Source organism: Schistocerca cancellata, chromosome 7 (assembly GCF_023864275.1).
Source record: "Schistocerca cancellata isolate TAMUIC-IGC-003103 chromosome 7, iqSchCanc2.1, whole genome shotgun sequence".
Taxonomy (NCBI): domain Eukaryota; kingdom Metazoa; phylum Arthropoda; class Insecta; order Orthoptera; family Acrididae; genus Schistocerca; species Schistocerca cancellata.
In genome coordinates, this window is record NC_064632.1 from 492102564 (window position 1) to 492129813 (window position 27250).

Consider the following 27250-nt stretch of genomic DNA (forward strand, 5'->3'; position numbering starts at 1 on the left):
CTGTTGCTGTGTTTGTCTCTGGTGTTGTTCCATTGTGTCTAACTTTTGAAGCTTTTGCTGTGTTTGTCTCTGATTTTGTTCCATTGTGTCTAACTTTTGAAGCTTTTCCTGTGTTTGTCTCTGATTTTGTTTCATTTGTTGCATTAGTTGTAATAACAGTGCATTAGTGTCTGGAATCTGTTCCTCTACGCTTTTCGGCAGTGCATTTGCACCGGCAACATTCACATTTTGACAAGCTGAAAATCTGTGTTGACTTATTTGAGAAAACGGTGAGGACGCAAAACCTGAATCTACAGTATTTGTAAAATTGTGTCCTGTCATTTCTGATTCCTGAGGCGAGCTATTGCCGACCGATCGATCGATAATGCTTCCCTGTTCACAATCTGTTTCACTGTTTACACCATTATTTGCCGCCCGCTCCATTTCCCTATGCACAATTACCAAATTACTACTTGGAATGTCTGTTAATTCACTACACAGTGGTGCTGATAAGCTACGCTCGTCGTCACTATTATTTCTCAGATTACTTTGGAGCCTAGTGTTACGTTTTTTCACACGCCATTATTGTGACAATATTTCACACGATAACACAGAAAAACACAATTTGAAGAGCAAAAATAAGAGAACACATTAACATAGCACTGAAAATAATATCTACTTAATTGAAGCTGCGAAATACTTGGTGCAAATCTACATGCATGCCACAACTGTTTTACTGTGCAACAATGAAAAACCACAACTACCAAGGAAATTCTCTCTATAATTACGCGCTAGCAATAAACAAAAGCTACACTAAATATACAAACTACAAGAAAAAAATCAGAAGATTCCAGTGAGGTATCCTCGGCTAAGGGTCGACATGTGAAACGTCCCCTTAGGAACAATTAAACACGACTGTGCTGATGAACCTCTTACACTATTTGCTTTTCAAACAGCTGAGCAAAACTGAACGTACTCAAACATTCACTAAAGTGACACACAATATTTTTAGCGCAACGCAATCTGACTATCAAAGATCCCTGCAAAGGAATGGCCCTGAGTAACATTAAACTACACCTTTCAGAAATCACTTACCTCACAAAAATCTTCATTACTCGAACTACTGCAATACAGCGAGCACCACTACTGCCAGCTAAATAAAAGATTCAAACTATGGCAGGCACTAACTACTGATAGGGATTGTTAGCAAATGAAAGATATTAATAGAGAATAAACAATGTATTTACCTTAATAGTCATAATATATATATAGCAGTTCATGACAAATTACAAAACTCCGCCATCTCTCTCCCCACATCCACCACTGCTGGCGGCTCACCTCCAACTGCGCAACGCTATGCGCTGTTCACATCCAGCTGCCGCTGCCCAACACTACAATGGCAGACAACAATGCAAACTAGCCACAGGCTGCACACAGCACAGCCAGTGATTTTCACACAGAGCGCTACGTAACGTTGCCAATAAGAAAATATAAACAGCCTACTTACATAAAGAAAACATAAACAGCCTACTTACAATTACATATGTAGAATTGCGGGCATTTGGGAATGTGGGTCTCACGGGAAGCGTAAAAGGGATAATTCTCTACAGTCGCGCTATCCATCAGTGTCCTTGGTAGCTCAGATGGATAGAGCGTCTGCCATGTAAGCAGGAGATCCTGGGTTCGAGTCCCGTTAGGGGCACACATTTTCAGCTGTCCCCATCGAAGTATATCAACAGCACCTGTCCGCAGTTGAGGGTTTCAATTAATTATCAAAGATGCTTGAAATGAACAGCGACTTTCTGGCTGCTGGTCACTGGTACCAATAGCAGCTAACGAGTATAAGCCAGTCTGCTATTGGTATCGCTATAACAAGATATTGGGAAAAACACGTAGCACACACGTAGTTGTTAATGTCCAACTTTGGACGTGTGAGCAGTTTATCAAAGATGATTTAGGATAAGCGAAGCTCCAATGCACAATTCTTGGAATTACGTTGCGTTGTTCACCATAATTGTAATTTAAATGAACAGGGAATAACTCTAAAGAATGAAGTAGCAATCCTAGGAAACATTTATGAAAGGAGCTGCGTTCAGAGCGATCGTGATTTATATCGCTCCTAATTTTTCCATCATCGGGACTACTTACATCAGTCCTTCCACTTTACAACGGTTGAGTTTTATCTCCATTTTTGTCAAAGTGTGCCAATGTTATATTTTAAAATCGCTCGACATCGATGAAATGATAGCTCGCAGGTGTCCCTCAGAGAGAGTGAATTAGCTTTAGAGATGGTTTACGTCGACAGACCACAGTACAATGTTGAGTATCAGTTTTATTATCCCATTCATTTTACATGGAGGAGTACAATTCTCATCTGAAACGATATGAAACGTGATGGCAAAATAAGTCTGCTACACCTTAAGTAATATAAATGTGTAGGGCTCTAAGGGGGCATTAGGAAATAATTGCATTTGAAGAAAGACTTCCATTTTATAGCATCAAACATAATGCTAGGTTTCGATGACAGATCAGTACATCGCCATCAAGAGCTCTGACAGGTGGCCAGGCAATCGGAGCGCGTTGTGATAGCATCGTAATCGGGCAAAAAATTGTTTAGTCACCAACATCCCGCGACAGACCGCTATCTGCCAAAATTCACTTTGCTATTTTTTAATTATGTTATATTTTTTGTTACTTGAGGCTACCCTAGACGGAAGTTCAAATTTCAAATAAATTTTGAAATATACATCGATAGTTGGTTTATGGAAGAAGTAATTCTAAATTGTCGCACAGATGGCAAATTGGTAGATATCGAAATAGATGACACAGGGATAGAAAAACAATTAAAATCGCTCAAAAGAGCAAAGGCCGTTGGACCTGATGGGATACAAGTTCGATTTTACACAGAGTACGCGAAGGAACTTGCCCCCCTTCTTGCAGCGGTGTACCGTAGGTCTCTAGAAGACAGTACCGTTCCAAAAGGTTGGAAAAGGGCACAGGTCATCCCCGTTTTCATGAGGGGACGTTGAACAGATGTGCAGAACTGTAGGTCTATATCTCTAACGTCGATCAGCTGTAGAATTTTGGAACACGTATTATGTTCGATTATAATTACTTTTCTGGAGACCAGAAATATTCTCTGTAGGAATCAGCATGGGTTTCGAAAAAGACGATCCTGTGAAACCCAGCTCGCGTTATTCGTCCACGAAACTCAGAGGGCCATAGACACGGGTTCCCAGGTAGATGCCGTGTTTCTTGACTTCCGCAAAAAAAAAGACAAAAAAAAATTTTGCAAGAATGGTAAATTGTCCTGAAATGCAGGAGGATCTGCAACGAATTGGCGCATGGTGCAGCGAATGGCAATTGAATTTCAATGTAGACAAGTGTAATGTGCTGCGAATACATAGAAAGAAAGATCCTTTACCATTTAGCTACAATATAGCAGGTCAGCAACTGGCAGCAGTTAATTCCACAAATTATTTGGGAGTAGGCATTAGGAATGATCTATACTGGAATTGCCATATAAAATTAAGCGACGGTAAAGCAGATGCCAGACAGATTCATTGGAAGAATCCTAAGGAAATGCAATCCGAAAACAAAGGAAGTAGGCTACAGTACACTTGTTCGCCCACTGCTTGAATACTGCTCACTGGTGCGGGATCCGTACCAGGTAGGGTTGATAGAAGAAATAGAGAAGATCCAACGGAGAGCAGCGCGCTTCGTTACAGGGTCATTTAGTAATCGCGAAAGCGTTTCAAAGGTGATAAACTCCATTGGAAGACTGTGCAAGAGAGACGCTCAGTAGCTCGCTACGGGCTTTTGTTGAAGTTTCGAGAACATACGTTCACCGAGGAGTCAAGCAGTATATTGCTCGCTCCTACGTATATCTCGAGAAGAGACCATGAGGATAAAATCAGAGAAATTGGAGCCTACACAGGGGCATACCGACAATCTTTCTTTCCACGAACAGTACGAGACTGGAATAGAGGGAAGAACAGATAAAGAGGCACTCAAAGTACCCTCCGCCACACAACTTCAGGTGGCTTGCGGATTATGGATGTAGATGTAGACAGATCACCATGCAACTCCATAGTACACGCAACGGGACTAATGTGACAGAAACCAACTGGCTCTCGGCTCGACAGTGAGAAATAACGGGAGCGTTGTAACACATTTTACGAACAATGGGTTGTTGGATAACTAGAACGCTGTTTTCGTAAGCAGCTACACTTGGGAGTTTCAGTGGAAAGGTAATAACATTATTGTCGACACGAAAATAATGTCATTACCTTTCCACTAAAACTCCCAAGTGTAGATGCTTACGTAATCAACCATCTTAACATCAGCTCAGTTGCCGGGATGCCACACGGGTGATAGTCCAAGTCTACACAAAGCTAGATGGTGCGAGCCGATAGATGCCTCAATGTATGGAAACCGATCTCCTAAATGCTTACAAAATTTGTTCATATTCCAGCAGTTAAGAAATTTTCCTCTTATCGAAAGATTATATGGGTATTATTATGTCTGCCACATCATGTATCAAGAGATCGCAAGATGTTTACAGTACAGTGTTATAGGTGTAGGGATTTAGTGATTAATTAAGAATTATTTTAATGATAGAACATTGGGTTGCAAAGCTTGAAGATGAAAATAACTTTCTGATTATGTCTCTCTTCCAAGTAACATAGAAATTTAGACGGTCGCGGCGGAGGCTCGAGTCCTCCCAGGGGCATGGCTGTGTGTGTTTGTCCTTAGGATAGTTAAGGTTAAGGAGTGTGTAAGCTTAGGGACTGATGACCTTAGCCTGTTAAGTCCCACAAGATTTCACACAAATTTGAACATTTTGAAACTTAGACCATACATAGAAAGAGCTGCTGCAGTGTTGCACAGAAGATAACTGAAAGAAACACGTAATGAGGCGAACAGAAATGCTTTTATTGAAACCATAATTATGTCTCCGTGATTTATAATAGTCCTTGGACATTACAAATTGTGGGAGATACTATTTAATAGGGTGTGTGATCACCAGAGACGGCACTGCATGCTCTGTAATATACCCCCATGTTGGCCACAAGTTATTGCCGTAACGCCCTCCATTCCTCCAGCAATGCCGTTGACAGCTGCTGATTGGTTGGAGGTGCCCAAATACAGTGTTGCAGTGCCTGTGTTATTCAGAAATACGATGCACAAGTCCTTCAGACATGCATATACATAAGAGATGTACGAGTACAGGCTGTAGACACACGGTTGACAACATATGGAAATTTGGGTCTCGTCTTGAATTGTTCTGAGGTAGCAAAACGGTAAGGTGACTGCTCACGATGAACAGGAAATCCGGGATCGACTACCAGTCCGGTACAATTTTCATTGTCGTCATTCCATTATACAGCTGATGGTTATACATATTTACAACTTCGAGTACATTTACTGCCCAAATACGTCGCCCCATCGCATCCTACACCTGCCCCATGGGATTCATATCGAAGGGACAGGCAGGCTTGTCTATTCGCCGAATATCCTCCCATTCTAGGGACTCTTCTACCTGCGCCTGCGCAGTGTCGTGTATAAAAGTGAATTCAGAGCCGAATTCACCCCTAAAACCACACATGTGGAAGCAGTACAGTGTCGCGATAGCACTGACCAGTGAGTGTGCCGTTTGTGCTCGGTACAAAAAAAAAATGGTGCAAATGGTTCTGAGCACTATGCGACTTAACTTCTGAGGTCATCAGTCGCCTAGAACTTAGAACTACATAAACCTAACTAACCTAAGGACATCGCACACATCCATGCCCGAGGCAGGATTCGAACCTGCGACCGGAGCGGTCGCTCGGCTCTAGACTGCAGCGCCCAGAACCGCACGGCCACTCCGGCCGGCTGCTCGGTACATCTATGGAATATTATTAATCCCAACACCAAAACACCCTGACCATCAAGACGATCGTATTGAGCAATACTAGAAGTACCCTCATATGGCGAAAGATGGGAACAAGTAATGCACGCAGTAACATTGTCGAACATCATCACTTTAGTTCTCCAGGTGTTGTAGTATGGGGAGGCATAATGGTGCATCGGCATACTGACTTCCATGTCTTTGAAGATATTTGAAAATTTTTAAAGATACACCGCTTTGAGCTGCTGGTAAAATACTTCACCTGTACAATAACTTTCAGTCGTCTGACCATTATCAAGTTCAGAAAAGCATTCATAAAACACTGATGTCATGTCTTAGTATAAATTGCGTTGTCAGAGTATAGAAACTGTGCTAGGGAGTGTACACATTCATGTTAAAACTGTAATCGTCGTTAACGCTTTACATTTTACCTAACATGATAGATAGATATTCAGCGGTCACAGGCCTTGTAGACCACGCGCTGCTTCCACGAACTGCCTCCATTCCTTCCTGTTTTGTGCCAGGTTCCTCCAGGTGTCTTCAATTCCCAAGGCTGCTAGGTCCTACACCAGGTCGTCCATCCAGCGCTGCCTTGGTCGTCCATTGGGGAGTTTGGTGTTTGGTTTCCCCATTAGTGCTATCTTCGTCTGTCTTCCATGTGGCATACGGGCTACATGGCCAACTCATTGTATTCTTTTGCTCTGTATCTTCTGTAGGATATTTGGTTGTCGCATCAGACGGTAATTTCCTCGTTTTTCCTCCTCCTCCATTATTCGTTATCTAAAACTGGCCCCTCCGGCCGGAGTGGCCGAGCGGTTCTAGGCCCTAGTCTGGAAACGCGCGACCGCTACGGTCGCAGGTTCGAATCCTGCCTCGGGCATGGATGTGTGTGATGTCCTTAGGTTAGTTAGGTTTATGTAGTTCTAAGTTCTACGGGGCTGATGACCTCAGAAGTTAAGTCCCACAATGCTCAGAGCCATTTTTTTAAAACTGGTTCCCATATCTTCCTCATTACTCTTCTTTAAAATATTAATAGTTTTTCCCTTTCTCGCTTAATCATGCTCCATGTTTCTGAACCGTACATTACTGCTGCGCATATCACTGTGTTGTAGATTTTCATCTTAATGTTCACTGAAATCGATTTAGAGCCAAGCGTCTCTCTGAGGGAATGCATGTATTTCGTCCCCACTGCTATTCTTTCGTTGATGTCCATTTTTATGTTGTTGTCTGTGTTAAACGAAGATCCCAAGTATTTGAACTGGTCTACTCTATTGAACCTCTTGCCATCTATCTCAACAAATTCTAACTGCTCTTGTCTTATTTCTATCCTGTTTTGTCTCGATTCACTTTGAGCCCTACCTTCTGTGCTTTATTGCCAATTTTCTGGTATAATTCTTTCAACTCGTGCTTTGATTCACTTAACAGTACTATGGCGTCTGCACATGTGAGACAACTGAAGTTACCGTCCATCTCTACTCCAATCCACTCCTGTTGTCTACACTCTTTTATTACTTTCTCTACGATGACATTGAACAGAACACATCAGAGAGCATCCTCTTGCCTTAGGCCTGTCTCAATCTCGAACGTTTCTGATGTGGCTCCTAACATGATGCCACGTATATTTTTATGAACCTGATGATTGTCAGACGACTGAAAAAAATAAAGTAGTTTACCAGCCGCTGAAGGCGGTAATGTCACGTGTTTATGCAGGATATGTGTCCGAAACAAAGTGACCAATTCTCGCCCAAGGCGCTGGGTGAGTTGATTTGTTTGTTCGGAAGGGGAAGCCGACATTGCCAGCTTTCGGCCAGTCGGCCATGACAGTATCGTGAACCACACGCTGCAATCTTTCTCAGACGTTTTTACAGAAACTAGTCGGTAAAAAAATTCGTTTTTGATTTACCTGTAGCTCTGCATGGCAGGTTTATGATGATGTGCCCATCATTTCGCTAATGGTCGTAGTTACTGCAATATTTACGTGGAAGTAAGACAGTGCGCGAAATTGGAAAAAAGTTTTCGATGAACAACAGGGGTCGCTGTGATTTTGCATTTGGTGCATATTACAGAACATGTTGCTGCATAAGAAATGTAGCTAAAATATTGAATTTTTCTTTAGGCTTAGGTGGAGGCCTGTATCTTTCACCGATCTCGAGAAAACTGATTTGGCGTAGTACAGTCGTTTGCTCTCGCACCACGTAAGCCACAGTGAAATATCCAAAACATACCTCTTATTTCACAAACTGAGATATCAAAATGAGATTGTGGCAAATGATAACATGCAAAGAGGAGAGTATTTTGCTACACGGTTAGTATGCAAAACTTCATTAACTAACGTTTTATTCCAGCAAACAGATTTTTTCGATGAAAGAATGTAATTTTTGAGGGTCATCGATAGCTGGTGAAACGAAAAATGCTATTGATTTTGGAACAATACGAGTGAAGACTTTACACGTTTATTTTGTACCGAAGATGTGCTTTTTCATTAGATAGTGACCTCACTTTTCCTCTGTTCTTCACTTAATAAACTTAATAAACCAGTGTTTCGCAATTATCTCGCAGTTGTCTCAGTACAAGGCATTAGTGAGGTGAAACTGTGCAAACTTCGCTGTGTTTTGTCAAAAGAAACAAATTTCATCACGGCAAAAAAGAGGAATGTGTAAATTTTATTCTAGATTCGCCACTCACGTTGGTTCTCTGAAAGTTACAAATGGTTAACAAGTCAGGGGAAAATGAATCGTTGCATTTTCGGTGGAACTCTTTTTAGATGCTAACCATAGCGTAGGTGACGGTAGATTTTTTTGAATGGTCACCATGCAAGCGTGAACGGGGAGGGATCCTACTTAATATGTACAAAATATGCGGGTGTAGGCTTCAGTTTTGGGCGGTGCTTCCTCCAGCACTCTGTATTTGCCCTACAGCGCCTTCTCACAACCCCCACCACCACCGGTGTCCCCACAAACGCCCTGCCATCTGCGCACTTACCGGCAGTGGTATTCTGCGCCGACTCCTAACGATGACCATCCAGCATTTGACGACAGTGCTGGTGGAGGAATGTAACGTCGTATCACAAGAACTTTCTACCAACGTTATGGCGAGGCTGGGAGCACGTTGCAGACCATGTGTTACTGTTTGTGGTGATCACACACCCTCCTAAGAACCAAGTCCGCCGGCCGCGGTGTCTAGCGGCTCTGGCGCTGCAGTCCGGAACCGCGGGACTGCTACGGTCGCAGGTTCGAATCCTGCCTCGGGCATGGGTGTGTGTGATGTCCTTAGGTTAGTTAGGTTTAAGTAGTTCTAAGTTCTAGGGGACTTATGACCTAAGATGTTGAGTCCCATAGTGCTCAGAGCCATTTGAACCATGTCCCGGCTTTTGGAGCGTCCAGGTGACAATCATTAATCACGATGACTTCAGTGTGATTGCTGTATTTGAATAAAAAGGTAATTCCGTTCGCCTCACTGCGTATTTATTTAAGTCACCTTCTGCACTATACTGAGCAGTTTTTTCTGTGTAAAGTCCAGGTCATAGGGTAAATCTACGAGGTGCGACAATGAAGTAGTGAGACTGATTTTCTTTGCAAGATGGGGCTACCCTGCAGGCTTGCGTAGGCACAATATCTTTGACCTTGGTCTATAAGCTGCTTCTAGTCCAAGCGGCACATCGATACAACTGCTCAGTCATGAGTTGTGCTGTAATAACTTAACACGTGATTGTGTCTCTTGTCACGGAAATGAAACCGCGTAATATTGCGCAACGGTATAGCATTTCTTTTTGCGTTAAATTGGGTGAAAACGCGAAGACAACTTATGGTAAACTTAACAAGGCTTTTGCAGGGGAGGTTATGTCAAGAGCCCAAGTTTTTCGTTGGCATAAAATGTTTAGCGAAGGCAGAACGAATGTTGAAGATGAAGACCGCAGTGGACGACCATCAAACTCACGGACGGATGTCAACTTCGCCAGGGTGCGTGAACTTGTACGATCTGATCCAAGATTATCCATGAAAATGATTGCAGAAGAACTGAACATCAATCGAGAAACGGTTCGTGTAATAATAACTGAACGACTTGGCATAAGAAAGATCTGTGCAAAAATGGTCCCCAAAAATCTGATACCGCAACCGCGAGAAACACGGAAAATGTGGCAGCCGATATGTTAGAGCAAAAGGAAATCAATCCAGAATTGTTGAGCCATGTTATCACTCGTGATGAAAGTTGGTTTTTTCAGCACGATCCAGAGACAAAATGCCGAAGTTCGCAGTGGTGCTCAAAGGGATCACACACGCCAAAAAAGCTCGCGTGTTAAAGTCAAAACTGAAATGCATGCTTGTGTGCTTCTTTGATTCCAAGGGAATTGTTTGTAAAGAGTGGGTGCTTCCTGGACAAACAGTTAACCAAAATTACTACAAAGAAATATTAGAAAGACTTCATAAAAGAGTTCTTCTTGTCCGTGCCAACATTCCTGATAATTCGATTCTGCATCACGATAATGCGCCATTCCATACTGTTATGTCAGTACAGCAGTTTTTAACCTCAAAACAAATTTCAGTACTACCACAGCCACCTTATTTACCAGATATCGCTCCGTGCGACTTTTTTCTATTTCCAAGAGTCAAAACAGCAGTCAAGAGACAACATTTTCCACACAAGATATCCAAAAAGTTGTGACGAGGTTCTTGAAGGATATTACAGAAGATGAGTTCCAAAAATGTTACCATCAATGACAGAAGCGCTGGAAAAAGTGTGTGCAATCAGAAGGGAACTACTTTGAAGGAGACAACACTAAACTTGACTAGAACGGTAAGCAACAAATTTTTTCACATGAGTCTCATTACTTTATTGTCGCACCTAGTATACAGTTGAAAGTACATGATGCTAGTAGCTAAAGTGTCGTAATAAAAATTGGCTTTAATAGAATAGCTTGAGATCTATAACCATTTCCTTTTGGTCTTTGCTTTCAGTATTTTGATAGGAGCTAGTATGGACAAAAATGAGTCTAGTAAACATGAATCCTGTGGTATCAACGTTCGATACCACACTGGTTAGGGATTGCAGATATCGACCGCGGTCCGTAATAGATATCGCCGGACCTGTGAGTCGCGACTAGCGCCGCTCTGCGGCTTGTGACAAGTACCTAGCGAGCTCTCGTCCACTATTGCCCGGGCGTCAACTAGGAATGTAGCATAGCCTTCAGCTGATAGGAAACAACCTCTAACAAGGCGCTTAGTCAAGTATGGCATAAGTAATGACTCTCTAAAGATGTTTGTAATTATATGTATGCAGTATATGAAGAAGCCTGTAACACAAGTTAAGTAGAATATATATTATTTTTTACCAACGACTACTAATTATTTCAGTCGTTGCAGATACAGACTATGCAGCAAGCTCCTTACCGACTTCACTGCCAAACCTGCAATATATGTTTCTATTTAGCATTGGCCACCTGTCATCATAACAACTGACGACGGGAATCATAAAAAACCCTAAAATCCATATCTTTAAGAACTGTGAGATCTTGTTCAGTAGAAGCAAGACCGAACGGTTCTAGGCGCTTTAGTCCGGAATCGCGCTGCTGCTACGGTCGCAGGTTCTATTCCTGCCTCGGACATGGACGAGGGTATTGTCCTTAGGTTAGTTAGGTTTAAGTACACTCCTGGAAATTGAAATAAGAACACCGTGAATTCATTGTCCCAGGAAGGGGAAACTTTATTGACACATTCCTGGGGTCAGATACATCACATGATCACACTGACAGAACCACAGGCACATAGACACAGGCAATAGAGCATGCACAATGTCGGCACTAGTACAGTGTATATCCACCTTTCGCAGCAATGCAGGCTGCTATTCTCCCATGGAGACGATCGTAGAGATGCTGGATGTAGTCCTGTGGAACGGCTTGCCATGCCATTTCCACCTGGCGCCTCAGTTGGACCAGCGTTCGTGCTGGACGTGCAGACCGCGTGAGACGACGCTTCATCCAGTCCCAAACATGCTCAATGGGGGACAGATCCGGAGATCTTGCTGGCCAGGGTAGTTGACTTACACCTTCTAGAGCACGTTGGGTGGCACGGGATACATGCGGACGTGCATTGTCCTGTTGGAACAGCAAGTACCCTTGCCGGTCTAGGAATGGTAGAACGATGGGTTCGATGACGGTTTGGATGTACCGTGCACTATTCAGTGTCCCCTCGACGATCACCAGTGGTGTACGGCCAGTGTAGGAGATCGCTCCCCACACCATGATGCCGGGTGTTGGCCCTGTGTGCCTCGGTCGTATGCAGTCCTGATTGTGGCGCTCACCTGCACGGCGCCAAACACGCATACGACCATCATTGGCACCAAGGCAGAAGCGACTCTCATCGCTGAAGACGACACGTCTCCATTCGTCCCTCCATTCACGCCTGTCGCGACACCACTGGAGGCGGGCTGCACGATGTTGGGGCGTGAGCGGAAGACGGCCTAACGGTGTGCGGGACCGTAGCCCAGCTTCATGGAGACGGTTGCGAATGGTCCTCGCCGATACGCCAGGAGCAACAGTGTCCCTAATTTGCTGGGAAGTGGCGGTGCGGTCCCCTACGGCACTGCGTAGGATCCTACGGTCTTGGCGTGCATCCGTGCGTCGCTGCGGTCCGGTCCCAGGTCGACGGGCACGTGCACCTTCCGCCGACCACTGGCGACAACATCGATGTACTGTGGAGACCTCACGCCCCACGTGTTGAGCAATTCGGCGGTACGTCTACCCGGCCTCCCGCATGCCCACTATACGCCCTCGCTCAAAGTCCGTCAACTGCAGATACGGTTCACGTCCACGCTGTCGCGGCATGCTACCAGTGTTAAAGACTGCGATGGAGCTCCGTATGCCACGGCAAACTGGCTGACACTGACGGCGGCGGTGCACAAATGCTGCGCAGCTAGCGCCATTCGACGGCCAACACCGCGGTTCCTGGTGTGTCCGCTGTGCCGTGCGTGTGATCATTGCTTGTACAGCCCTCTCGCAGTGTCCGGAGCAAGTATGGTGGGTCTGACACACCAGTGTCAATGTGTTCTTTTTTCCATTTCAGGAGTGTATTTCAGTCATTGCAGATACAGACTATGCAGCCAGCTCCTTAGCGACTTCACTGCCAAACCTGCAATATATGTTTCTATTTAGCATTGGCTACCTGTCATCATAACAACTGACGACGGGAGTCATAACAAACCCTAAAATCCATATCTTTAAGAGTTGTGAGATCTTGTTCAGTAGAAGCAGTGTGCTTCACAGTGCCGGCTGCTGTGACCGAGCGGTTCTAGACGCTTTAGTCCGGAATCGCGCTGCTGCTACGGTCGCAGGTTCTAATCCTGCCTCGGACATGGACGAGTGTATTGTCCTTAGGTTAGTTAGGTTTAAGTAGTTCTAAATCTAGATGGCTGATGACCTCAGATGTTAAGTCCCTTAGTGCTTCGAGCCATTTGAACCAGTTTTGCTTTACAGTAACGAAGGTGAAGAAGCGCTCATACGAGCTTTGGAGCCCATGTTTACTGAGACTTTTCTGCTTCTAATGTAGTGCACTTTCAACTGTATGTGTTTACACCACTGATGAAGATACATTGTGTATACTTAGTGTACAAATTTCACACATTCTCAGTTATTCACTAATGTAACAACACAGGTCTCGCGTTGCTTTATCTGGAAAAATGACTTGCCTGGTGAGGCTGTAGTACTAGGACACTTACCAAGACAAAAATGTCTGTGTTCCCAAGAGTCTTACGTTACGATTCATCAAGGGATGGTGTCGGACAGGAAGGGCGTATGGATACTCTCTAACATTAAGGATGCCAAATCCGATAGTGGCCATGGCGATCCCGTGTTGTAATGGGATGAGGGCAGATGAAAAAGAAGGCAGAAACGATTGGTGAGAAGGGAAACACTACTGCAGAGAAAAGGAGGGATTCTGTTAAATGTGGAAGGATGAGCAAGAACATTCTCCAACCTTTTCATTATCACGAGTGGGGAATGTGACAGTAGTTCTGTGCCATTTATGTGGCAGTACTGCTGTGAGGTCATACGAACAGTTCTATGCAGCAGGTAGGTAATTTGCGTAACAGCAATACGACTCTCTGTCTCATTCATTTAGGAAAACACGGGCCGTCAGTATGAAGAACGCTGCAAATTAATTAGCAATTGCACTACTAGGACGAACTGTACCACAGACAGAGCTTCTACTTTGAAGCCACGGGGCGCCACGTGTCACAGAGCGTTTCAATTACATTAGGCTTGTCGCTCCACAGACGAAATTGCGCGTCTGTTATTACAGCGCGACCGGTTTAACTGCAGACGTCTCACTCGTGAAGTTTACACTGGGAAGTGTCCACTCTACTGCGAAGTACACAGCATTCCACTAGCTCTTCTATCGATGACCATCACCAAAGATACAGCTTATTTACAGAGTTTGGACAGAAATACGTGAAGACCGCGAGAAATGAGTGCTAGAACATAAATAGAGAGCTAAACCTGAAGGCTGTTGTATTTGAACACGAACGGCAGCTGTGCAAAGTTCTGAATACGTTGGAAGTGTCAGTCGTGGTCAGAACAGCGTTCTGTGTACCAGTGAGTGCATTATGTCGGAGCTAAGTGAATTCGAACATGGTCAAATTGTTGGTTATTGTGCTACCATAACTAAGGAAGCCAAAGTATTTGCTGTTTCAAGAGACAGCGTACCGCAGGTATATACCCGAAATAGCGAAGGCGGAAAAATATCATCCGCTAAATTACAACGCGTCGGACGGTCATTGAAGGGTACTGTGACCAAAAACAAGAGAACGACAGCTGGAAAAGACAATGCAGAACTAAATATCGCAATCGCAAACGCTGTCACCAACAAAACAACACGTAAGGAACTCCATAAGCAGGGAACTGCAAGGCAAACTCTAATTGCAAAACTACTCATCTGTGATGCAAATGCCCGTAACAGGAAAACATGGAGCCGAAGTCATAAAACCCGGACTAAGGAGCAATGTAAGAATGTTTTGGTCGGATGGGCCTTGCTTCACACTGGTTCGAAGTTATAGTAGAGTTTACGTGCCAAGAGTGAAACACGATGTGGGTTCGATGATGATTTGGGCATCGATTTCGTGTGATTCCATGGGCGCTCTGGTTATTGAGCAAGATAGCAATATTGTCAAGGGTTATGTGATCATCTTGGGTGATCAGGTCAATCCCATGGTACAATAATTGATCCCAACGGTGAAGCTGAGCGTCAAGAAGACAGAGCCCCTTGTTCACATTGTTCGCCTCATCCAGGAATGGTTTTGTGAGCCTGTTGATGAAATGTAGGTTCTATAAGTCGCCAGATTTCTATATTATGTTGCCTTTGTGGTCTACTTTGGAGAGATCATTATTTACTTCCATTGTCGTTTCCTGAACTTGGCAATATTTTGGTGGAAAAACGAAATACTATTCACTGGAAAACCATATAGGACCGATATGTATCCATTCCAAGGCGACTAGAAGCTGTCTTCAGTGCCTTCGTGTTTTCTACACCGTGTTAGGCGTAGCAACGTGTTGTGCTTTTGAAGTTTCAGTATTTTTGTCCTCCCCTGTAATAACACTGTTAGGCGTGTAGCATCACACTGATTTTGAAAAGATTAGTCTTATGTCTGGAATAACGTATTACCTTACGAAAGTTTAATGCATAGGATTGTATTTATCCATTTATTTATTTATTTATTCGTATGGCTGGTACCCCCCGTAGGGCAGACCGGTCACCGGGGGCCGGTATTTCAATTTGTCTCCAATTCGGGGACCTGCAGTCGATGAGGATGATAGGGACAGCACAAAACCCGGTCCCTGGGCAGAAAAAATTCCCCGACCCAGCCGGGAATGGACCCCCTGCCCAGAGGACTGACACTCCTTCACGCTGACCATTCAGCTATCGGCGGCGGACAATGCATAGGATGTAATATAGGGTTAACTTAGACAATTGGTCTTGGCCTCACTGCTCGAAATATTCGTATCTACGGCAAAGGGATTTCAGTGAACAACATCAAACGCAGACCTAGATGGCCCGTCGTATGGCACTAGTGTAGTGTGACTCTATTGAAACTACCCCCTGTTGCAGAAACAACTGCCAGTTCAAGTGGTTTTGGAAAATCGTGATTAAGAAAATGCCAAACGAGAACGCATGGAAGCAGTTGGGAGCTCCAACTTCATATCATGAGCGCATTATCGTAATTTATATGACGTCGGCTCATTCGATAGGTGTGAATAGTGGTATAACCGTAAATTACATCATCTACAATTGCAACACATTAAAACTGCACGACGGCATGAAACGAACGTCAAATTCGTATGAGGCATACGAGCTTGCGTAGGCAGATCATAAGCATTTCAGTACAATCACACGAAGTCGGTAAACTACCGAAATCGCATTTGAATGTTAAATGCTTGTGACAAGATAGCATTACGCCTCGTGTAAGAAGGAGAAACGGTGACTAGCTCATGTCGGAATTCGACAACAGCAGGTTTAAGACCTGTGGCATCTCTACTTTACCTCTTCTCGATATTTCTGTTCCCATGCCCGGGACTGTCTTGCGAATAGGGGATCGATGAATTCGGGAGGGCCATCTCAACGCTGTGCTGGACTTCAGTGACCCCGTGTGACTCGAGTCACAGATGAAATTTTGTTCACCCGAGCATGTAGGGTCACACAGCACCTTCACCTACTACACAAGAAGTTCACTTGTTTGCTGCAAGACAAGTGTCCACACAGTGCGATGATGCGTGCGCCATTGTTGCGGTTTCTATTGACGCTGCAATAGAGAGAAGAACGTCTACAGTAGTGTGCCGAACAACAATGTACGCAGGAACACCACCATATCGTTGTTTTCAGACTAACTGCGGTTTCCTGTACAGCCGTCTACCATGTACTGACATGTTTTGACATTATTTGCTTCGGAAAGTTTCTGATTTCCGTGATCCGACAGTATGTGGTTACAGTCCACTTTCACTCCTACGTCTTGATACGAGTTGTGTTCTTGGACATCACTTTCAACTTGTTGGCCTTGGACAACGTAAACCAAATAATATGTTCCAACCATCTATAATTCTCATGGTGTTTCCCTAAGCTTCCTGATGTAACACTGAGTAACACATGACAAACTAGATGTCTTAACTGACAACAACTCAACGAGATAACGTACGAACGTTCAATATTAACACCTTAATAATTATTTCCGATACATTGATTTCGGCACTTTGAGATGGCTAAAATGGAGAATCCTTCGATCCATAGGAACACATGATAAAATATACCAATTATACTCCAAGGAAGATTACTACATCTACATCAATACTCCGCAAGCCACCTGACGTGTGTGGCGGAGGGTTCCTTGAGTACCTCTATCGGTTCTCCCTTCTATTCCAGTCTCGTATTATTCGTGGAAAGAAAGATTGTCGATATGCCTCTGTGTGGGCTCTAATCTTCCTGATTTTATCCTCATGGTCTCTTCGCGAGATATACGTAGGAGGGAGCAATGTACTGCTTGACTCCTCGGTGAAGGTATGTTCTCGAAACTTCAACAAAAGCCCGTAGCGAGCTACTGAGCGTCTCTCTTACAGAATCTTCCACTGGAGTCTATCTATCATCTCCGTAACGCTTCCGCGATTACTAAATAATACTATAACGAAGCGCGCTGCTGTCCGTTGGATCTTCTCTGTCTGTTCTATCAAACCTATCTGGTACGGAATCCACACCGGTGAGCAGTATTCAAGCAGTGGGCGAACAAGTGTACTGTAACCTACTTCCTTTGTTTTCGGACTGCATTTCCTTAGGATTCTTTCATTGAATCTCAGTCTGGCATCTGCTTTACCGACAATTAATTTTATATGGTCATCCCCTTTTAGATCACTCCTAATGCCTACTCCGAGGTAATTTATGGAATAACTGCTTCCAGTTGTTGACCTGCTATACCGTAGCTAAATGATAAAGGATCTTTCTTTCTATGTATTCGCAGCACAATATACTCGACTACAATGAGATTCAGTTGCCATTCCATGCACCATGCGCCAATTCGTGGCAGATCCTCCTGCATTTCAGTACAATTTTCCATTGTTACAACCTCTCGATATACTACAGCATCATCCGCAAAAAGCCTCAGTGAACTTCTGATGTTATCCACAAGGTCACTTATATATATTGTGAGTAGCAACGGTCCTATGACACTCCCCTGCAGACACCTGTAATCACTCTTCCTTCGGAAGACTTTTCTCCATTGAGAATGACATGCTGCGTTCTCTTATCCAGGAACTCTTCAATCCAATCATACAATAGGTCTGATAGTCCACATGCTCTTACTTTGTTCATTAAATGACTGTGGCGTACTGTATCAAACGCCTTGCAGAAGTCAAGAAACACGGCATCTACCTGGGAACCCGTGTATATGGCCCTCTGGGTCTCATGGACTAAAAGCGCAAGCTGGGTTTCACAACATCGTCTTTTTCGAAACCCATGTTGATTCCTACAGAGTAGATTTCTGGTCTCCAGAAAATTCATTACACTCGAACATAATACGTGTTCCAAAATTCTACAACTGATCGACGTTAGAGATATAGGTCTATAGTTCTGCACATCTGTTCGACGTCCCTTCTTGAAAACGGGGATGACCTGTGCCCTTTTCCAATCTTTTGGAACGCTACGCTCTTCTAGAGAACAAAGGTACACCGCTGCAAGAAGGGGGCAAGTTCCTTCGCGTACTCTGTGTAAAATCGAACTGGTATACCATCAGATCCAGCGGCCTTTCCTATTTTGAGCGATTTTAATTGTTTTTTTTTATCCCTCTCTCATCTATTTCGATATCTACTATTTTGTCATCTGTGCAACAATCTAGAGAAGGAACTACAGTGCAGTCTTCCTCTGTGAAACAGCTTTGGGAAAAGACAGTTAGTATTTCGGCCTTTGGTCTGTCATCCTCTGTTTCAGTACCATTTTGGTCACAGAGTGTCTGGACACTTTTTTTTATCCACCTTCCGCTTTGACATAAGACCGGAATTTCTTAGGATTTTCTGCCAAGTCAGTACATAGAATTTTCACTTTCGAATTCGTTGAATGCCTCTCGCATAGCCCTCCTCACACTGCATTTCGCTTCGTGTAATTTTTGTTTGCCTGCAAGGATTGTAATTATATCCACAGAAGCAGTAGTGTTGATCATGTGGAAGATAGTGAAGTGGCAGCGTTGAGTGGCTTTTCGGAAGTGTCGTTTTATAGCATTTTCTGGCATACATCAACATCCATACGCATTACAAAAATGTATGTATGTATCTATCTATGTACGTTCCACGTCTTCTCGTAAGCCACTGGAATGATTTCAATCATACTTGGTACACATATCACTTATTACCTGGAGGAACCACGCTGGGGTAGGAACTACTTACGAATACCTCTACGTACCCCTCAACTCTCAAAGTTGTACAGGTGAAAAAGTAGCATTGCTCACCACGTGCAGATATCCAGACCATATTCATCCAGTATTTGAGATTGGGAGAAGTTAGTGACTTGCAACAGCCTTTACACATAATCGGAAAGGTTTACTAGACTTCTTCTCCCTGACACGCTCCACAAAATCTCGCTTATTATATTTTCGCTTTTCATGCACCAAAACTGCCACATCAGGCATTATATTTTATTTTAACAAGTCTTTACTATCAACTCTATTCGCAACATATTTTGCGCACAGTATCCACATATACCACTGAATTTATCTGCAAAAATATATCATTGTATGACATACAGTTCAGGAGTTACGGCGTCATATAGACTGAGACGCGATCATGAATGGTATATACATTTATTACTTTTTACTACCAGCTCTGTTCGGAACACGTTTCGCTCACAGTATCCACGTATACCACTGGATATAGCACTGTGCGACACATATTTCAGTAGGTATAACGTTATTAACATGGTGCTGCGTAAGAACTAAATTGCAGGACGAAATTCACTAAAGGCACACGTGGAGTATGTATACAAATAAATCTGAAATATGTTAAATATGGTGAAATGTATGTGACTTGTGTGAACCTGATCAAAGGTATGGGTAAAAAGCTCCTGGTTCGATTTCCACCAAAGTTGATATACACGTTAGTTACCATCTGGAAAGAAATAATAGGGGTGTTAGAATCACCAATTTCCTATTGGGGTGGGGATGATACCGTGTTGACGGTGAAGGGTGGGGTGGAGGAGAGGGAAGATTGAGATTGAGAGAGAAAGGGAAGAGGAGCCAATGGGCAGGGCAAGGAGGAGATAAACAGAGAGTAGGGGACAGAGGAGGTGGACAGAGAAGTGAGAGAGGAGGAGATGGTCAGCGAGAGAGGAAGGAGTAGATGGACAGTGAAAGGTACAAGGAGGAGATGAACTAACAACATAAGACTGGAATGAATACACAACTGGGGGACACCGACTACTCTGTATATACTTCAGACCTACAGTGCTTGGCGGAGGTTACATTGTATAAATATTACCAGTTTTTATTCCTATTCCGTTTTTACCATTCCATTTACGTACATCTACATCTGCATGGATACTCTGCAAATCACATTTAAGTACCTGGCAGAGGTTTCATCGAACCACCTTCACAATTCTCTATTATTCCAATCTCGTATAGCACGCGAAAAGAATGAACACCTACATCTTTTTCTGTATAAGCTCTGATTTCCCTTAATTTATCGTGGTAATCGTTCCGCCCTATGTAGGTCGGTGTCAACAAAATATTTTTGCATTCGGAGAGGAAAGGAGAAGATTCCGTCGCAACAAAAAACGCCTTTGTTTTCATGGTGTCCACCGCAAATCCTGGATAATTGCAGTGACATTCTCTCCCAAAATTCCCGATAATACAATACGCGCTGCCCTTCTTTGAACTTTTTCAATGTACTCCGTCAGTCCAATGTGGTAAAGATCCCACACCGCGCAGCAGTATTCCAAAAGAGGACGGACAAGCGTAGTGTAGGCAGTCTCCTTAGTGGATCTGTTACATTTTCTAAGTGTCCTGCCAATAAAACGCAGCCTTTGGTTAGCCTTCCCCACAACATTTTCTATGTGTTCCTTCCAATTTAAGATGTTCGTAATTGTAATACCTAGGCATTTAGTTGAATTTACGGCTTTTAGATTAGACTGATTTATCGTGTAACCGTACATTCCGTGCAGGAGTTATCGGATGGTGGCAGCATAATGGTCGCACAGTCGTTTTCAAAAATTCTCAAATACTAACCAAACACTATTTCACAAGAACTGCATTGTATTTTTTCCAAAGACTCACATTTAAGTTCCGTGATCTTTCCTATTACACTTTCGCAGGGACTACATCAACCTGTTAGAGTCCTATCAGCGCGTCTCTGAATCCTGTCCATATCTGTTGCCATGCACGCTTGATAAGGGCTTCCAATTACTGGAAAAGTTGAAATGGTTGCAGTGGCGTCCTGCACGTGATTTCATTTAGAGAGCTGTAGCAGTTTTCCAGTACTTTTCCAACAAACCACCGATTTTCGCAATCGTGTCACTTAATATCGTCCTGAATACTATGAGAGACCCCCGCCTAGTTCGCCCCCCCCCCCCTCCCCCTTTTCCCCAAAATACACAGCAGTATCAAACATTTCTGTGCTGTGAAACTTCCTGGCAGAATAAAACTGTTTGCCGGACCGAGACTCGAACTCGGGACCTTTGCCTTTCACGGGCAAGTGCTCTACCACTGAGCTACCCAAGCACGACTCAGGCCCCATCCTCACACCTTTACCTCTGGCAAAGGTCCCGAGTTCGAGTCTCGGTCCGGCACACAGTTTTAATCTACCAGGAAGTTTCATATCAGCGCACACTCCGCTGCAGAGTGGAAATCTGATTCTGGATTTCTGTGCTGTACCTTGAGGATAAGGTAAGTTGAAACACATGATATTTCCTGGTCGGCAATTCAATCTAGGGACATATTTTAGAATCTCTTGTAGGAAAGCGCACTAAAGACCACTGTGTGCAGCTTCCATTTTCTACTGTTTTCGCTGCTGTCAAGCTTTAGGTTTGGTTTTTCTACCGTTTGCAAATATGTTTAGTGCTATACACTTACGTGTTATATAATTTATTAAAGCTGTTTGGGATATATTGCTAACCGTTAATTGCAGAATTTATGATGAATCAAATTCTGTGTATTTTAAAACTAGCTTTAAAATTTGTGGACCGAGAATCATACTTCTCGGTCGCTCACCAGGTTCTACCATGGAAAATATGATATTTGCAAATTAACTGCGTTGATTCAGTTTCCTAACAATTATCCCCGGATTTAGAATGATTCATTAGTATTAGAAGTTCTACATTTTCCGAACCATTATATGTACAAATATGACTGATGCATGACTGGATCCGTAAAGTCACCGAGTTTGCATTATGCCCATCAGCTAACGCTTCGAGGGCAGTGCTTTGACAATACCAAAACAAATTAAGAATAGAAATTTGTGTACTGGACTATGGATAAGAATTACCGATAAGAACCGATGTGTAAACAGAGCGCTGTGCTTTGGCATCAACCATTTACTCTGGTTGTCATTGTAAACAGAAAAGCACCGGAATGAAATATCCCCTCTGCACCGGAGTGTGCGCTGATTGGAAACTTCCTGGCAGATTAAAACTGTGTGCCGGGCCGAGACTCGAACTCGGGACCTTTGCCTTCCGCGGGCAAGTGCTGTAGCATATGAGCTACCCAACCACGACTCACGCCCCCTTCTTACAGCTTTACTTCCGTCAGTACCTCGAAAAGGTGCCGAGTTCGAGTCTCGGTCCGGTACACAACTTTAATCTGCCAGGAAGTTACAGAAAAGTACCGGTCGGCCAAGTGTGCTGGATGTGGAGACGGTGCGGAAAAGCTTCATATGCAACCCAAAAAACTCAACGGTTCACTCAAGCCACGAAATTAAAATACTGCAGCAAACTGTATGAACGGTTTTGCGACAGCTGTTACATTTCAAACAGTACCATCTGCACCGGCCGAAGTGGCTGTGCAGTTCTAGGAGCTACAGTTTGGAACTGTGGGACCGCTACGGTCGCAGGTTCGAATCCTGCCTCGGGCATGGATGTGTGTGATGTCCTTATGTTAGTTAGGTTAACGTAGTTCTAAGTTCTAGGGGACTGATGGCCAGAGAAGTTAAGTCCCATAGTGCTCAGACATTTGAGCCATTTTAGTACCCTCTGCAGCTCACGCACTAATTGAAACAGGAAAATTGTTTCATAATGAAAAAGACCACTTCGACTTTGTAATAAATATTTATTCATAGAATAAATTATGTATTTATTTATTAAGGAAATTATTGATAGTGCATTTAGTTTTGGCACCATATCACAGAAATCACTTGGGGATGAATATTTCGCTTCCTTGCTGATAGTAAGTGACTGAGAAACCTTCAATTTATGTGGAAAGGTTAATTAGCAAAATGTGAGAGTGTGGGGCACTGAAATTGTGCTGCATGAACGAGATTAGCCTAAGATTAATGTTTCCCGTGCATTGTCACGGATGAAACTGTATGAGCCCCTTTTATTCTCTGAGTAGGCTGTGATGGGTTACGTCTTACTTTGATACGTCGCAGTTGAGGTTGTTTTCACAACTGACTGCCGATTCCGAAACTTCATATTTCAACGAAAGGGGACAGTCTCTCATTGGCGCATCGATGTTCGTCTCTATGTAAATGACAAATATTCACATTCATGGTTTCGTCGTAGTGATAAAGATCATGTGGCACTGTTCTTTTGCTGCCCCCGCTGCCCCCGCTCCCATGCACGTCTCCTGACCTAACACCTTGTGAATTTTTTTCTTTTGGCGTACAGCAAGGACCAAATTTAAGTACCCCCACTGCTAGGAACACTCGAACAGCCCAGAGAGCGGATCAGTGCTTTTGTCATGACTACTGACAGGATGCTGATACATAAGCTATGGTACGAAGTTAACTGCCGACTGGACGTGCGTTCTGTGACAAGAGGGCCATTCATAAAAGATTTGTAGAGCGCAAAATGCAACTTCATTGAATTTACGACTCTATTCATGCATCAGCTATATTTGTACATGTATACAGAGCTCTGAAAACGAGTGAATCTTTTATAGTTGCCCAGTAAATTGTTCGTAAGTACATTACCATTCTGTAACTTGGATTATTTTTTCCACAAACTGGAAAAAAAATTTACTTCAATGATTTTTGTAGCTTCAGAAAAAGACTGCAGCACTCAAAAATTGATTGCTATTATCGAAAAATGGAATAAGTAAATGTATTAATAGTTTATTCCGCAGCTGGCTAAAGGTGAGAGTCTAAAAGCGTTCCAAGGTACAACACGCTACGCTATGTGATGTGAAAGTCTCAAGATGTTCAGCACGTAATCAAATACTCTCTGATCCTTTATATTTATTATAGACATTGTGTCACATTTATCCAGATTTAACTCGAGGTGTTCCTTACACAAAGTGGAAATTTTGCCCACCTTTTCCTGAAATTCCTACAATCGTCCCAAAATGATGTTTTTCTGTACATTGAGGTGGCAAAGGTAATGGGATAGCAATATGCAAATATACAAGGTGTACAACTTTTCATCCGCCGTTTGCCGATAAGTGGCGACAACGGTAAGTAGCGGTCGAAAGAAACAGATCACAGACGTCAAGCAGTTAGCTTGGACCACGCTCAACATAAAAATTAATCGATTTGTGTCTGCATCATAAAGTTGTTCTTGATTGAAAATGTCAGTTTACGAGCCCAATTCTCGTCATTTGCGGGAGGTGCTACTGTTTTGTTTCATATGAAGAAAACAGCGGCTGAGTCTCATCGAATGCTCTCAGGTACGTATGGTAGGGATGCTATTAGTGAAAAAAACGTGTCGTGAGTGGTTTCAAGGCTTCAAGAACGGTGAATTTAACGTTGTAGACCGGCGTAGTGGTGGAAGAGAGAATGATTTCGAACATGCAGAATTGGAGACTTTGCTGAGTGAAGACTCGCGTCAAACTCAAGACGAATTGGCACTATTAGTAGGAGTGACACAGCAAGCCATTTCAAAACGTCTCAAGGCTATGGGTATGATTCAGAAAGAAGGAACTAGGGTCCCGTGTGAGCTGAAACCAAGAAACGTTGCACGGCATTTGTGTGTTTGTGAACAGTTACTTCGGAGACAAAAACAGTAGGGATTTCTGCATCGCATTGTGACCGGGGACGAAAAAGGGCTTCATTACAATAACCGTAAACACAAAAAATCATGGGGTTATCCCGGCTATGCTTATAAGTCGACGGCCAAACCGAATTTTCACGGCTCCAAGATCATGCTCTGCATTGGTAGGACCAGCTCGACGTCGTGTACTATGAGGTGTTAACCCCAAGCGAAAGAATCACATATGCTCGTTATCCGACTTAATAAATGCGTTTGAGCATACCATTAAAAGATAACCGGCAGCAATACACCTAGAGGCACGATAAAGTGATTTTGCAGCACGACAACGCTCGACCCCACGTTGCAAAAGAGGTCAAAACGTACTTGGAAAGTTAAAATGGGAAGTCCTACCCCACCCGCCGTATTCTCCAGACATTGCTCAATCTGACTAACACCTGTTTAGATCAATGGTGCATAGTCTGGCTGACCAACACTTCCGATCTCATAAAGAAGATAGAAATTGGATCGTTTCGTGGATCAGTTCAAAAGATGAACAATTTTTTCGACGCAGAATTGGTACACTGCCCGAAATATGGGAGAAAGTAGTGGTCAGCCATGGAAAATACTTTGAATGATGCATGTGTAAGCAATTTGTTTCGTTAAAGCCTCCAATGCTGGGGGAAAAAACGGTGGGAGTAAGATTGTACACCCTGCACATACGGCGATAGTACCGTGTAGACAAGTTATAGAAGGCGGTGATTTGGTGGAGCAGTCATTTGCACCGGGGTGATTCACGTGAAAAGTCTTCCGTCGTGATTATGGTCACACGTCAGGAATTAACAGACTTTGAACAATGAATATTAGTTGGAGATAGATCTATGGTAAATCGGAAGTGGTTTGGCAATTCAGTGTCCCGAGATCCACAGCGTCAAGAGTGTTTCGAGAACAGCAAATTTCAAATTACCTTTCACAACGGACAACGCATTGGCCGACGGCCTACACTTAACGACCGAGAGCAACGGCGTTTTCGTGATCATTGCTAACAGACGGGTGGCACTGCGTGAACTATCAATGCTGAAACTCCGTCAAACGTGCGGCACAATTTGCTGTTAATGGGCTATGGCACCAGACGACTGACGCTCGTGCCTCTACTGACAGCTCGACATCGCCTGCAGCGCCTCTCCCCAGCTGCTGACCACATCGGCTGGAATCTAGAAAACCCTGAAAAACCGTAGCCTGGTCTGATGAGTCCCAATTTCAGTTGGCAAGAACTGGTGGTATGGTCCGAATGTGGTGCAGATCCCACGAAGCCATAGAACTAAGTTGTCAAGCTCTCTGCAAAGCAATGGTGGCTCAATAATAGTGTGGGCTACGTTTACATGGAATGGACTGGGTCATCTGGGTGTTCGTCACCTAGGAGACCATTTGGAGCCATTCTCAGACTTCCTGTTCCTAAGTAACGACGGAACTTTTGTAGGTGACTATACGTCATATCATCAGACCACAGCTGTTTCCGGTTGGAGTCAAGAACATTGTGGACAATTCGAGCCAATGTTTTGTGACTCAGATCGCCCAGAAGGTATCCCATCGATTATTTTTGGGATATAATCGAGAGGTCAGTCTGTGCAGAAACTTTTGCACCGGTAACACTTCCGCAGTTTACGTGAATGAGTGGTGACTGTTGTTTCGGACACGTTACACAGACAATCTTTGGATGCCTCATGACCTATGCACATTCCCACCGAGCGCCACCTATCCGTGGTTCCTGTCCATTGAGTCTCTGAGATTCCCAGAGGAGGTTGGTCGTATTAGCGGATCCGAACTGAAGAAGGTGGAACCATTGCCCAGCTAGACCAATCAAATTATATAAATACATTGAGTCTATTCTTTCAGATATGTCCGAAAGAACAGAAACCACTTATTCACACAGCACTGAGGATAGGTGGAGCTCAGTGGGAATGTGAATCACGAGTGAGGCATGCCAAGATAGTCTGAGCAGTTGCGGTAATGCTGTGTCGCGGATACCGCAGTGGTTAACGAACCTACCTAGTAAGCAGGGGATCAGAGGTTAGAATCCTGGTCTGGTATACGTTTTCATTCGTCGCCGCTGATTCCATGTAATGTCCCATTGGAGTTGATAGTATTGTCTCCTCCCTTACGTTATATATAACTTCCGCAATTATTATGGACTGTGAAGAAGGGAAGTCAGTCACTCATTGCGCATAGAGCTGGTCTGCAGACACCAGGCATCCAG

At 43.7% G+C, this 27250-nt stretch overlaps 1 protein-coding gene and 1 non-coding gene across 2 annotated transcripts in view; one reads left to right on the forward strand and one right to left on the reverse strand.

Annotated features, from left to right (window-relative positions):
• The window catches only part of LOC126092448 (uncharacterized), a 642436-nt gene that overhangs the window by 303691 nt on the left and 311495 nt on the right, over window positions 1–27250 (forward strand). The gene's annotated exons all lie outside the window — the stretch shown is intronic.
• Window positions 21526–21599, reverse strand: Trnas-uga (transfer RNA serine (anticodon UGA)). The gene has a single exon. It is a non-coding gene; the product is annotated as a tRNA-Ser (tRNA).